Source organism: Suncus etruscus, chromosome 3 (assembly GCF_024139225.1).
Source record: "Suncus etruscus isolate mSunEtr1 chromosome 3, mSunEtr1.pri.cur, whole genome shotgun sequence".
NCBI classification, from domain to species: Eukaryota; Metazoa; Chordata; class Mammalia; order Eulipotyphla; family Soricidae; genus Suncus; species Suncus etruscus.
This window is the reverse complement of record NC_064850.1, coordinates 21640210-21655446: the sequence shown is the minus strand read 5'-3', so window position 1 is coordinate 21655446 and position 15237 is coordinate 21640210. Positions and strand designations below refer to the sequence as shown.

Genomic DNA, 15237 nt, shown 5'->3' with positions numbered 1-15237 from the left:
AAAGCGTGATGAGTACAGTTAGAGAAATAACTACTGAAGCCTCATCCCTCCTTTCTCCCTAGGTAACTGGACTTTACCTGCAAGACCCCGCCCATTCCTGGGAGGGGTCTTGGAAAAGGTAGATAAGGCCTTTGACCCAGGGGATTAGGCTTTGGCTCTTTGGGTCTTTGGCCAGCATGGAGGTCAAAGGGAAGATGGCTGAAAGGAGTTAAGATGCAGGGCTAGCAAAGAATGGCTGTGTTTGAAAGGTTATGATATAGGCCACACACATGTGGTGAATAGGGCATGAATAAAGTTGATGCTTCCTGATGCCTGTCTCTGAATGAGTCTGATTCCGCCATTTACCTAAACCTGGGACCCGCCAGCTGGATGGGGATTATGGAGCCACGTGGCCTGGGATGGCAGAGAAAAATCCATCCACCTCCATCCTTCTCCATCGTTAATTATTTAATGCAGCAACTACAATGAGAATTATCATAACAATGTGAATGAATGAGGGAAGGAGAAAGCCTGTCTCAAGTGCAGGTGGGGGTGGGGTGGAGAGAAGGGAAATTTGGGACATTGGTGATGGGAACATTGTCCTGGTGAAGGGGGATGCTCTTTACATGACTGAAACCCAACTACAATCGTATTTGTAATCAAGTTGTTTAAATAAAGGTATTAATTAAAACATTTAACTTTGTGACTATATTGACTATATATAAAGTAATTAATTATCTTGAATAGGAGTCAAATAAACACAAAGAAATTATTTTATAATTACTTTATTATGAAATAATCTAATGATTGGTTTATTTGTGAGGAAAAGTGGCATGTTATGGATGAATTTGGAATTTTTTCCATGACACGTTAGACAATATCTCAAAGCATACTAGTATGCTGCAGCATAGTGGTTTAAAAAATGCTGCATTAGGGGCCCTGGCGTGGGGGAATAGAAGGAAGCAATGCTGCCAGAGGCTCCCATCAGCTCTTTGGTCTCTAGAAAGCTGAGTTTGGCTCATGGAAGCAGTGATGCCCAGGTTTCAGACTTCTAGAAATTATCAGAGGAGCAGCCGCAGACTGCATGGTGGGCCAGGGTGGGCATCATCCTAATGCTTCTCCTGCCTTACTGACTTACTCAGGGCTACCATCCACATTTTGGATCACTGAGTTCTATTTTGAACAGCTTCACCCAGGCCACTAGGATGCCCACAGTTCTAGCCTTAGGGCTCAGGGTCTAAATCCTTATCTCAAAAGAAGTTTGTTGCTGCCTGCTATGTGAGGACAAAATGTCTTGCTGGAGGTATTATAGCCTTCAATTTTGCTCATGAAAATAGGTGACAGCCAGTGACAGCTCAAGATATTCTGGAAACACTTTCTTTTGTCTTTTTTTTTTTTTGAGGGGGGCCACACCTGATAGTGCTTAGGGGTTACTGCTGGCTCTGTGCTCAGAAATCACTCCTGACTCTGGTGATTATATGGGATGTCAGGAATCAAACCCAGGTTCATCCTGGGTCAGCTGAACGCAAGGCAAATGCCTACCACTGTGCTATCTCTCCAACCCCTGGATACACTTTCTGACTGCTGTGCATCTAAAACTTGATGTTCCCTAGTCTTGGGGTCTCCTGTTAATCCTCTGATACACTGAGTAAAGAGAACAGAAATTGGGTTGTTACCTGTCTTGTCATCTCCACAAGCATCAGGGAAGCTGGGAGATTTGGGGGAGTTATTTCTAGGTCATATCCCTCAGAAATTTGCCTGGAGACAAAGAAAATATTGACTAGGATTTGCAGGCCCTGGGGAAACCCCTTTCCTGGAGTGGCTTCTGGACATTTGATGAGGGAATAGGAAACTAAGGAGAGGCCACTTTTCCTGACCTGAACTTTGCACTGGGCTGGACTGTGCCAGCTCTGGGGCCTGAGGCAGAAGTGTCCAATTTCAGAGAGTGCATAGAGTCCAGATAACTCCTGGCTACTGAGCGCCATACCGGGAAGAATGGGGATAGTCTGATGCTAATCAGACTTAGGTAGAGCAGTCCCTGGGGCAGGATTGGGCCCTGTGGGTGTCAAGCTGGATGGTCCTGCCCACGTGCCCCCTCTCCAGGGAATAAAAGGCCCAGCACAGACCCAAGCAGGCCACTGCGCACTGAAGAGGCTCTAAGCTACGACGAGCAGCATCTGAAATGAGGCTCCCATTTGTCCCACAAGCATGGCTCCCCTCAGGCCTGCTGCTTCTCACACTGATGCTGGTCGCTGTCTGCGGGACCCAGGTGGAGAAGAACCAGAGTCCTCAGGATCAGCTCAGGACCCCCATACAGGAGATACAGGTAAGCTGTGGGGTGCCGGCTGGGCACTGAAATGTGCTAGGAGCTTTTGCTGAGTTGAGCATTGTGAGTGAGAGAGTTTTTTAGGGTTCAGAGTGGGTGTTGAGAATCTGTTGGAGCTGCTGGATGCGGCCCCAGTTCTGTGTGGATAGACACTCTTTTTTCCTTCATGCACCACTCCTCTGCTACCAACCTTATCATACACTCCTGTATAAGATAAGGCATCAGGTGTAGTTAATCCTGTGCTAATTGGGCATAGTCTAGTCCTATATATAGGTGGATTTCATCTTTTGCCCGGTATTATACTATTCTTTAGAATATTAATGATAGCTTTTAAGCAAAATTCCTTGATTTTCTGCTAAAGGGTTCTTTTCTAAATAATCATTCTCAGAAGATTCTGTGTGATTTGTAAAATCATGAACGTGATCTCAAATAATTATATTGTGGGTTTTCTATAGAACCCAGTGTTCCCATGTTACTGTAGCATGGAGTAAGAAAAAAAATGTCATTATTCCCAGAAGCAGTAAATGACGTGAGGAATATTTTCTTGCTCCGAGACCACCTGCAACTTTCCAGGAGACTAACTTCCATGAAGCTTTGCCTTAGGTCCGAGAGCATGGCTTTCATCATATAACACAGACTCCACTAGAGCTGCCTTGGCATATATATATATATATGCCTTGGTATATATATATATATATATATATATATATATATATATATATATACGTTTTTGGGTCACACCCGGAAGCTCTTAAGGATTAATCCTGGTGCTAAGCTTAGAAATTGCTCCTGGCTGGCTCGGGGGACCATATGGGCTGCTGGGATTCGAACCACCGTTCTTCTGCATGCAAGACAAATGCCCTACGTCCATGCTATCTCTTCAACCTATATGTTCAATATATTTTAATGCTTTGAAACAGCTCAAAGGGGTATTGGATTTTTACTTTGAGGGCACAGCTCAGTTCAGAGGAGGATTACATTCTTGCATTTAGAGGCCTCTGGTTTGGTCCTATCACTGAAATGAAATCATGTGTCTATGCACTGTATTTCATGTTACAGTTTCTGTTCCCATGGAGACAGGGAACTTCTGGGCTGGTAGCACACCAACACCCTTTCTCACCTACCGCTACTAATGACCCAAAAGCAGAGGAACTCAAGGGCTAGTGAAAAATGCAAAACCAGTTTCTCTTAATTGGGTTGATCTTCCCCAAGACAAGTTGAAGCTGTTCAGAATTCCCAGATCAACTGTAGATCCCCAATAGATGCCCAAATCTTCAGGAATCTCTGAGACAGATCCCACCCCAACTTGTGATTTTATGTGTCTTGGGGTACCAAGATGAGGGGCAGAGAATGATATAGTTAGTAGAATGGTAAGCCCCCTGCTACCTTCTCAGATGCCACCTGCACAGCCTGCTGTCAGACTATGTCACTGTCTTTCTGTCATCTGTTCATGCAGGGGGACACAGAGGTTGGAGAGGAGCGAACACCAAACAGTGGAAACACATTCAACAGTGAGAACTTTGGTGAGAACCTCCTTCATTAAACTCTAGTTTGACTAGAAAACCCTGAGAGGAATGTGAGTGGGATAAGGTTGAGAGTCATAGGCAGCAAGGGCACAGAAATGGGGGCAGGCTTGTTGATGCACCTTCATTCTTCAGTAAAATCACACGCAGAGTGCTCTCCCTCTGCACTGGAACCCATCACCGGCATAATGGGTGCAGTCTTATATGAGTGTAGAATACATACGGGTGTTTGAAGAGAATTATCCTGCCACAGTCTCGATGGAGTCTCCGAGTTCAAAGAACATCATGAGTTCAGCTTGTCCCTTCCTAAACAATGGCCACTGTGTCCATGTCACTTGATCTTGCTGTACCCTGTCTTAGCATACCCTACGCACCTCCAAATGTTATGGCAGATACACACCTCAGGAATCAGTGGGCAAGTTTCCTCGCTTCAGAAGCACATATACTAAAATTGGAATGATACAGAGAAGCTTAGCATTGCCCCTCTGCAAGGAATCAGCGGGCTGGGCATGGAATCCCAGTCAGGCCCTTAACTTAGTCTCTAGCATTTCCATTTTTATGGGAGAGATGCAGGAGCAATGAATCCAGTCCCACCCTATGCCCCAACAGTGAGGGAAAAAGTGAAGCAGTCTGTGTTCTGTGGGGGAATGAAAGGACATTTTTCCGGCGGTAGAGCATAGCCCAAGGGCCCTGAGAGACAAACTGAGGCATAAAGACCCAGTTCAGAGCCAGACTGGCCAGTGTAGTCAATATTGCAGTGCTTTTCAGCCACCCACTCCGAGTCTTGACCCTTCTCCCCGCCCACTACCTAGGACTCAGGATCCCCACATGCAGCCCCTAAAAGAGCCATACTGCACATAGGTGACCCGAGGGCCTGCTCAGCTCTGGGCAAGCTTCATCCTCTCCAGGACTATGGCTCCAGGAATTTGGGATGTTGTTAATTTTACCTGTAGACTGTTCCTCGCTTGGTGGATCCCTGTCTCTCTAAGCTCTGTCCCATTAGAGCCTGGACTTTCCCTGTACACACTGTCCTCCTAACCACTGCCCCCACCTTTTACAGAGATGGACCTATGTAACAAGTGGATGAGCTACTACTATGACATCTACACAAAGTATTCAAAATCACTGCAGAAGGAACTGCCCAGCTGCCCCTGCAATTTTCTTATTGACTCCGAGTTTGCGGGATCAAACCCTAAGCTAGTGACCTGGCTCGACCATCGTCAGAACCGCAATTTCCACTGGAGGGACGTTCCAAAAATGAAAGAAGACGAAAATGTCGACCACCCCTCTGATGGCCTGTGCATGCGTTCCTTGCAGAAGGACTTCAACTCCATGGCCTCCCAGCTCTGCTGCTATGATTCTAGTGGGCACCTGATTACCCAGGGCAAGAAAGCCGGGTTCCCCCACCTCATTAGTCCTGACTACTCTTATGATCTGCATATGATAGTGGACTATGCCCCCTGGAAAATTTGTAATGGAAATTGGAGTATCTTTCACACTCTTCTGCCCCCCAACAATGACCTGTCCTGTCCGCAGAATCCCTCCAACGACAACTCTGAAGCCCAGTTGCTGGAGCTATCAGAAAACTAGTTTGGGCATCTGGAGGGGGTTGATGTGTGGGGGAATCTCCTGGATTAACCTTCATAACTCCTCTTGGTCTGAATGATTTCTGATGGTTTCTGTGGATTCTGCCTGTGAACCTCACACAATCCTGCCATAGGTTTCCATTTGGTATCTGGGAGATGTCTGGAGGATGTGCAGGGTGAGAATGGAAGCTCTTTCCCCAATACCTAGAATACTGAAAAGATGTCTTCAGAATTCCCTTCTCTTTTCCATTAGAAATTTATATTTCACTTTTTGGAGATGATTGTGTAAAGACCAAGATCCCCTGGGATCCATGATAAGGGTCCCAAACTAAAACAAGCCCAAACTCTCGTAAAAGCAGTTTCTCCTTAGATAGGTTAAAAGCAGTTCTTCAGGCAGGTTAAAAGGTTAGGTACTTCTCTACTATTAGCTAAAGCTTCCACTATTAGCTGAAGAGAGGGGGTTAACTCAGAAATAAAACGATAGAAGGAATGCAGAGTGCCAAGACCCTTCCTATTCTATTAGGATAGAGGAACTCGTTGGGTCTGGAAGGCCTGGTAAGGCCCCCTTGACAACCAATATTGAGTCAGATGAGTTAGAGATAAGTTGAAACATCAATTTTAAGATATAATGTGCCTTGTGCACGAAATGATATAAGCCAATTGTGTATGGTATGAAAGTTATAGACCAATCATGTATGCTGTAAATTTGAACTGTTTGTATTAACCAATAAAAGGCTTATGCTGCTAATGCTTGTGATGTCTTTTTAAACTGGCTAAGATTTTGTTTCAGTGTCCTTGTCAAGACTCTTTTGGTTGGATGAGACTTGGTCCTGAATAGTCGAATAAACTCCTTTTTGCATCTTGCATTATCAGAGGTGGTCTTGGACTCTGAGAGCCAACTAGGATGCCAACTTGAATCCTAACATTGTCTCCCAAAATTTGGTCCTGATGTAATGTGAATGTTCCCCTGATTCATGGGAGTCCAGATCTGCTCAGAGCTGTGCTAAGTGGATTCACATGGGACCTCGTTGTGCCTTGGGCTAGAGCACAGCTTTGCCTACAGGAGGCCCTAGGTTCCACCTTAGCACCAAAAACAGATGATCTCAAAGCACATTCTCAGCTCTCCCAGAACCACTCTACCTTGTCTCCATGTGTGCCCTCCTATGATCATATCCCTGCCTGCTAAAGGGCTGTGTACTCAAGTCTTCACTCTCCTCATTGTAAGACACCCACAAGTCAGGCATCAACTCTACCTCCCAACAGGCTAAAGTTCAGGATCCTCCTAATAAACCTCAATACTTCACCTCTTGTCTGATGTGGTCTCTGGGCCCAGGGCAGAAGGAACATGTGCTCTCCTTGGTGCTGAAGTCTTGTTTTAAGGACCTGGACTAGCAAACAGTGTGTCTGAGGAGTGAGCTTTCAGGGTCCTATTTGGTCTTTCAGCCATGTGTGGGGTCACCACACATTAGGATGTAATGTCTGAGCTCCTTGCACGGTGTAAAGTTTGACCTTTTAATTTTTTTTATGAAGAATAGTTTCAAGTCTTAGGATATCATAGAAGCAACAGAGCAGTAGAGTTTGGACCCTTCGATTATCAGAGTTTGGTCCTTGAGGTGTGCTGATATAGAATAAAAAAAGACAGAAAGATGAAAGAAAGAGTGAAAGAAAAAGAAAGGAAGGAAGAAAGGAAGGAAGGAAGGAAGGAAGGAAGGAAGGAAGGAAGGAAGGAAGGAAGGAAGGAAGGAAGGAAGGAAGGAAGGAAGGGAGGGAGGGAGGGAGGGAGGGAGGGAGGGAGGAAGGAAGGAAGGAAGGAAGGAAGGAAGGAAGGAAGGAAGGAAGGAAGGAAACGAGGAAGAGAGGAAGGAAGAAAGAAAGAGGGTTGAGGGACCCTGGATTTTCTTCACTCAAATTGCTACCTTCTTTCTTCCAACTGTCAAGATAAAACATACCGAAGTAGTAATTTATGCATTGGTAGCTCTGGTAGTCTTTTCCTTGTTTTAGTTTGTATGTATCATGAGATGCAAAAAATGTGAGCTAAATACTCTAACATCACACTAAAATTTCTGAAATGCTTTCAACTGTTTCTAAATCACTTTTTATTGTTTCTAAACGGCCTCCAAAGTCAAAAAATAAAAACATTTCCAGTAATTACATGGTCAAACCTAAAGCCTAAAGCTGGCATTCTACTGTCTGTTACTGGTGATTTGTCTGAAGAGCCTCTACTTGCTTCATCTGATGATATTGACTTGCAAAATGAAACAAATGCCCAAAATGATATTACAATGGCCCAATCAGATTTTGAATCAGAAAGTGGACTAAAAGATTCTCAACCACTCTTTTAAAAGTGTGGAAAAGACTTGCTTCCCCCACAATGTCTAAATATCAGGGAGATGAGCATTAATACATAATCAGAAATATATCTTCCCCATCAGGAAAACAGTCAACCACAAAAGCTATTCCTTAGGAAGATTGGAATTAATATAGAACCAGAAACAAATCCCCCAATCATGAAAACAAGCTTCAACTTATGAGGGTTTAAATTTAAAATACCTCAGTCAATTTAAGAATGTGTGCTTCAGAGTATCGTCTTCATTCTCCATTTTATGTTAAATTCCTTGGTATCTGGAGAGACAGTGGGTATAGGACCCACCAGAACTTTAATATTGTAGCCAAACTGGTTAGAGCTCTTCCCATTATTTACAATGGAAAATGTGGTTTTCTGAAGGTATTAAGGGTAAAATTAATAGATTAGATCACTCTGAAAGAATGGTTGCAGGAATCATGTTTTTTTTTGCGGGGGGGGGGCACACCCGGTTACGCTCAGGGGCTACTCCTGGCTACGCGCTCAGAAGTCGCTCCTGGCTTGGGGAACCATATGGGACACTGGGGGATCGAACCGAGGTCCATCCTAGGCTAGCGCTGGCAAGGCAGACACCTTACATCTAGTGCCACCGCGCCGGCACCAGAAGTCATGTTCTTTATGTAGTGCTAATAAAAGAAGGGAACTTCACCAAGATAAAAAAGCAGGCAAGACTACACTGTGCTCTTTTGAGACTTGTCAGGAATGTTGCATTGAAGACCAGAAAGAATTGACTCAGAAATCAAATACAAGGGTAGTTAAACAAAGATTTTAAGGGAGCTACAAAGCCATATGCAGACTTTCTGGAGAAATTGACAGACTAGTAGAAGGCAGATTAAAGATTGGAAGCTCAATAACTCCTGACAAAAACCTTAGCCTTTGATAATGCTGATGAAAATATTCGGGCTATATTACATCCCATTAGGGAGAAAGAAGATTTATTGGGAGTTCTACATGATTTTAGAAATATTTGAACATACAATACCCCCCTATCCCTGCCACCACACCTTTAACAACATATGCTATTCAGATGAAAACTCTGGGGGAATCAGATAGGTGGCTTTTATCCAAGGAAACCACCTGGACTTTTTCTGAGGTGTGGCAAAGGATTTCATTGGGCAAGAGACTGTATTTAATTTCATCTCCTTACCATCTCCCCAGCAACAAGGGGAGGGGTCCAAACAGGTCCCGTGAGTTCAGATGCTTGAATTGCATCAAAATGAAACATTTACAAAAAACTGCAGAATGCAATGCTTTTATATTCTGGCTCATGAACCTGCCTCTCAAGACTAAGATTTAATCAACCTATCTTGGGAAACTGGATTGGGGGCCAGTCCCTGGACCCACAAAATCAGGGAACCTTTCCATCAATAGGTCAGCTTCCTTGCCCAAACCAAGAGAACTCTGCAGCATACATCCATAAAAGCCTGCCATTTAAGAAATATGTGGCCTTTCTATACCTTGCCCAAAGATTTAAATAAAATAACAGCTCAGTGCCCTTACAAGATAAGATCTGATATAACAGAACTGATATATCCAGGTACTTTAGGGATGATTTTTAGGAAGAATCAATTTAATGCTCAAAGAAATCATTATTCACCTGGGAATTATAGATTATGAACACTTTGAGGAAATAACAGTTCTTTTCCACAGTTTGTACTTTGTTATTTTATTTTTGGGTTACACTCAGTGGCACTCAGGGGTTATTCCTGATTCTGCACTCAGAAATCGCTCCTGGCTGGCTCGGGGCAATATATGGGATGCTGGGATTCAAACCACGATCTGTCCTAGGTCGGTGCATGCAAGGCAAATGCCCTACTGCTGTGCTATCTCTCTGGCCCCAGTTTGTACTTTTAAAAAAGGTCAAAACACAATTTAAATTTTGTTATTTTCTTATGTTATGCCTGGCAAGTCAGAATGCATTAGGGAGGGAGGGTTCAGAAGTACAAAACCAGAGGCATCTGCTAATCAATTAATAGCTTTCACTGCAAATCTTAAAGAGGAAAAAATCCAATGTTTACCCTTGAGATTCAGGAATTTTGAAGGAATGTTTGACTTGGAGTGGAAGTATCTATAAGTGGATTAAAATTTAGGCCACATAACTGGGAATTGCAAGATATTTATTACACTTAGAAGGAATAAGGGGCACCTTGCATCCAGATTTTGTTCACCAGAGTACTAGATTTTTGAAATGCATAGGACTAGAAAACCAAAAGGCTGTTTTTGTTGTGTGTGGTGGTGATGTTTTTCCATGTTTTTTGTTTTTGTTTGTTTGTTTGTTTGTTTTACCATACATAGCTTTAATGAACCTCTGGGGGTGCGATTTTCATAAGCAATGGAGAGCAGAATATTACATCTCTCATCTAACCCCCTCTCATTTTTCCAGCTCAGATGTTTCTCCTTATCATCCAGCAACTTTTCAGCACCCAGCTCAGATGTTTTGCCTTTTTGAGGCCATTGAGTTAAAGCACCCAGAACCCATTCCAATCAAATGGAAGTTCAATGTTCCAATCTGAATTCCCCAGTGACCCAATAACAGCACAAAACCAGAGGCACTTAGAAACTTAGTCAACAAACAGCTGAGATTCAGATACACTGAGACCTTCTTCTCTGTATGGAACTAGTCTAGATTTGTAATTAGGAAACAACCAGGTAGCTAGACTTTTATATAATTTAAGAGCTGTAAATGCATCCATGATTTTTATGAGATGATTGCAGACCAGTATATCTTCACCAGTAGCCATCCCCCAAACTGGATTTTGATAATAATTGACTTAAAAGACTATTTTAATAACATTTTTTTATTCACCCAAAAGATAGAAAGCACTTTGCTTTTCTGTTTTTTTTTTCTCAATAAAAGGGGCCCCATGCAGCAATTTCAATAGATAGTTTTACCTTGGAGCATGGTGAACTCACCCACCATGTGTCAATATTTTGTTGATGTGGTTTTACATCCAGCAACCAGAAGTTTCCCAGGCATATTTGGTTCACTATATGGATGACATAATGATGGCTTCTCTACTCATAGAGAATTACGATGTGTTTATGAATTTGCTGTCAGCTCCTTTCAGGTGCTGGTTTATACAATAGTCCTAGAAAAATTCAGAATTTGCCTCCATTTTAATAGTTGGGAATTGTATTGGAGCATTCTTCAGTGTGTCCAAAGATTTCTATTTATCATAAAAATCTAAGGACTCTTAATGACTTTCAAAAACTCTTAGGTGATGTAAATCTTCATTTGGGAGTCCAAACTCAAAATTCAGCAACTTAGTATTTTGGAAGGAAATCTGGACTTAAATAGCCTCAGATGTTTATAACTCAATAGGCCCAAGAGGAATTGGATTTTTTTTTCATGGACGAGTTCCAAAAGTGCTATCTTTCCATATTCACACCTGGAGAGAGACTGTAGCTTTTACTTTTTGCAACTCCTCATTCTCCTATGTATGCTATAGCCAAGCTATCTGGGTCTTAAAAATGGGTTGATTAACACAACAAGCAACCTTGCACATTTGTGTCCTATTTGGAATTGATCACTGCTTTATCCTCAAAGCAAGGCTCAGAGGAGTATCCTTATTAGGTTCTAATTCTGAAATAATAGTTCTTTCAATTTAGAAAAAAGAAATAGAATATATCTACCTCTCTATGAGCCCCTTGAATGAGCCCTATCTGAGTTTTTAGGAGAATTTTTCTTTTATTATCCTGATGGAAAGGCCTGGGTTTTTAAAGGACAGGTGCCCTGTGTTTTACATTGATGGGTTGTCATCAGAAACAGATGGTATCACTAGCCCTTTACTGCAGAACTTGCTACTTTAATTTACTTACTATTACGTACATGTTTCAGAGTCATGAAATGCAGTAAGTGATTCAGCTTACATAGTAGGATTGTTCTCAGGCATAGTAACTACTTCTTTAAATGCTCCTAACCACGTTTTTCAAGATTTTCTGCAGCAATTAAAATTCTTCTGAAAAAATGTTCTGAGCCACGTATGTTAACATTCACATTAGAAGACTCCTCCGCTCAGAAGGATGGAGGCTAATTCCTGCCTGTCTTTGGGCTAAAGGGGACTCTTTAGAAAGCAACACTGGTGACTGCTTCCTGATTACCATCGACAATCAAAGAAGAACACAGGAAAATAAAAGGAGTGCAGCTGCTGCGCTTTGCTCTGTGGCCACACACTTTTGATTGAACATGAACCCCATAGCAACATGTAGTAGGAATCTCACTTCAAGTATGGCAATGAGAGTTCCTTTCTCTCCACATCTCTGCCAGCACTGCTTATCTCATACTTTGTGATGTGCATCAATCTCTGTGGTCTGAGATGGCTGCTTTGATTTGCATCTCCCTGATGATTAGTACTGTGGAGCATTTTTTCATGTGCCTTTTGTATTTGTATTTCTTCTTTGGCAAAGTTTCTTTTTATTTCTTCTCCCCAAATTTTGATGGGGTTAGATTTTTTACTTGTAAATTTCTTTCAGTGCCTGGTATATTTTGGATATTGGCCCCTTATCTGATGAGTATTGGGTGAGTAGTTTCTCCCATTCAGTGGGTGGCTCTTGTATCCTGGGCACTATTTGCTTTGAGGTGCAGAAGCTTCTCAGCTCAATATATTCCCATATGTTTATCTCTGTTTCCACTTGTTTGAATGGTGCTGTTTCCTCCTTAAAGATGCCTTTAGTCTCAAAAGAGAGGAGGGCTGGACATTACAGCCGACCTCATGAACCTCACCACAAAGAGTGATGAGTTTAGAGAAATAACTACATTGCGAACTATCCTAACAATGAGAATATATGAGGGATATAGAAAGCCTGTCTAGAGTACAGGTAGGGGTAGGGAGGGGAGGAGGGATATTTGGGTCATGGGTGATGGGAATGTTACATTGGTGATGGGGGGGGTGTCATCTTATATGACTGAAACCCAACCACAATCATGTTTGTAACCAAGGTGTTTAAATAAAAATGTTATAAAAAATAAAATAAAAATAACTCTTTTTTCTCTAAAAAAAAGATGCCTTTAGTCTCAATGTCATGGAGTGTTTTTACCTTCGTGTTGTTCTATATACCTTATGGTTTCAGGTCTGATATCAAGGTCTTTAATCCATTTGGATTTTACCTTCATACATGGTGTTAGCTGGGGGGTCTGAGTTTGCTATTTTGCAAGTGAAACTGGTTTGCTGACCAGTTGTGCTAACACCACTTGTTGAAGAAGTCTTCCTTGTTCCATTTAGGATTTCTTGCCCCTTTATCAAAAATTAAGTGATTGTATGTCTGGGGAACATATTCAATTCATATTGAATATTCAAGCATATTCCACTAATCTGAGGATCTGCCTTTATTCCAATAACAGACTGTTTTGATAACTATTTCTTTGTAATACAGTTTAAAATTGGGGATAGTAATACTTCCCATATTTCTTTCCCAAGGATTGCTTTAGCTATTCATGGGTGTCTGTTGTTCCAAATGAATTTCAGAAGTGTTTGAAGAAAGTCAGGGGTATCTTTAGAGGGATTGCATTAAATCTGAGCAATGCTTTGGGGACTCTTGACATTTTAATGAAGTTAATCCTGCCAATACATGAACAGGGAATGTGTTTCAATTTCCTCGTGTCTGCTCTTATTTCTTGAAGCAGGGTTTTATAGTTTTTTTTTATAGTTTTCTTTGTATAGGTCCTTCACATCTTTCAGCAAGTTGACTCCAAGGGATGGAAGTTTGGCGAAGGGAAGGTTGCATGGGTGAAGGGGGCTGTTCTTGTTATGACTGAAACCCAACTACAATTATGTTTGTAATCACGGTGTTTAAATAAACAATTTAGTTTAAAAAAAGTTGACTCCAAGATATTTGAGTTTGTGTGGCACTAATGTGAATGGGGTTGTTTTCTTAATGTCCATTTCTTCTCTGTCATTATTGGCGTATAAAAAGGCGATTGATTTTTGAGTCATAATTTTGTAGCCTGCCACATTGCTATATGAATCTATTGTTTCTAGAAGCTTTTTGGTAGAGTCTTTAGGCTTTTCTAAATATAGTATCATGTCATCTGCCAATAGTGAGAGATTGACTTCTTCCTTTCCTATCTGGATGCCCTTGATATCTTTTTCTTGCCTAATCGCTATAGCAAGCACTTCCAGTACTATGTTGAATAGGAGTGGTAAGGGTCTTGTACCGAAATTTAGAGGAAAGTTTTTCTCCCTTAAGGATAATATTTGCCATTGGTTTGTGGTAGATTGTCTTAACTATATTGAGAAAGGTTCCTTTCATTCCCATCTTGCTGAGAGTTTTTTTTTTTTTTATCAAGAATGGGTGTTGGAGCTTATCAAATGCTTTCTCTGCATCTATTGGCATAATCATGTGGTTTTTATTTTTCTTGTTGTTGATATTATGTATTCTGTTATAGACTTATGGGTGTTAAACCAACTTTGCATTACTGGGATGAAACCTACTTGATCGTAGTGAAGGACCCACTTGGTGAGGCATTGCCAGGATTTTGTTGAGGATCTTTACATCTGTGTTCATCAGGGATATTGGTCTGTATCTTTGTATCTCTGACTGGTTTTGATATCAATGTTGGATTCATAAAAACTATTTGGAAGTGTTCCCGTTTTTTAATTTTATGAAAGAGCCTGGCCAGGATTGGTAGTATTTCCTCTTGAAAAGTTTAAAAGAATTAATTAGTGAATTCATCTGGAGTTTTTGTTTTGGGGGCAGACATTTGATTACTGTTTTAATTTTTTCAATAGTGATGAGATATTTTGCTGCAAGCGGCTTCTGTCTTGCAGCGCCAGTGGGATTTCAATAAATCCACTTCAGGGAGAGTGGGTTGCCTGGGCCAGCGTATGGAAAAAAAAATATATATATATATATATATTTGGTTTTTGGGCCACACCCGGTGATGCTCAGGGGTTACTCCTGGCTGTCTGCTCAGAAATAGCTCCTGGCAGGCACGGGGGACCATATGGGACACCGGGATTTGAACCAACCACCTTAGGTCCTGGATTGGCTGCTTGCAAGGCAAACACCGCTGTGCTATCTCTCCGGGCCCATGGAAAAATATTTTTAAAAAATGAAGGCCACACACACAGTATGTACGGTCAACACATCTTCTGGCAGGAGTGTGACAAATTTAATTTTTTCAAGCAGAGAGATTTATAGGGGTAAAATTAGTCAGAGGTGAAGAATAATTATAATCACAAAGCAAAGTACAACAGTAACAATACCTAAGCTATGGGTGTGACTGTAAAAATTCTAAGTTACAAAGGAGAAGGTTACAACTCAAGGCAACTCTTTGCAAGCTCATTTCAAATGCAAAATTAGGATTAGGAGGAAGTAGGCTGGACTCTATTGTTTTAGACTCTATTGTTTTATTGTTTCAAGTAAAGGAACGAGCCAGTAGCCCAGGGGTCTGCTCTCTGGCTTCGCCCTTGATTACCAGAAACTGCAGCTGCAACAAAATATTTGAAAAAGAGAAAAAAT

The 15237-nt window shown here is 41.7% G+C and overlaps 1 pseudogene; it reads left to right on the top strand.

Moving 5' to 3' along the window:
* The first annotated feature begins 4253 nt into the window (after positions 1-4253).
* On the top strand, positions 4254-4322 carry LOC126004918 (uncharacterized; annotated as a pseudogene).
* Positions 4323-15237: the final 10915 nt, after the last annotated feature.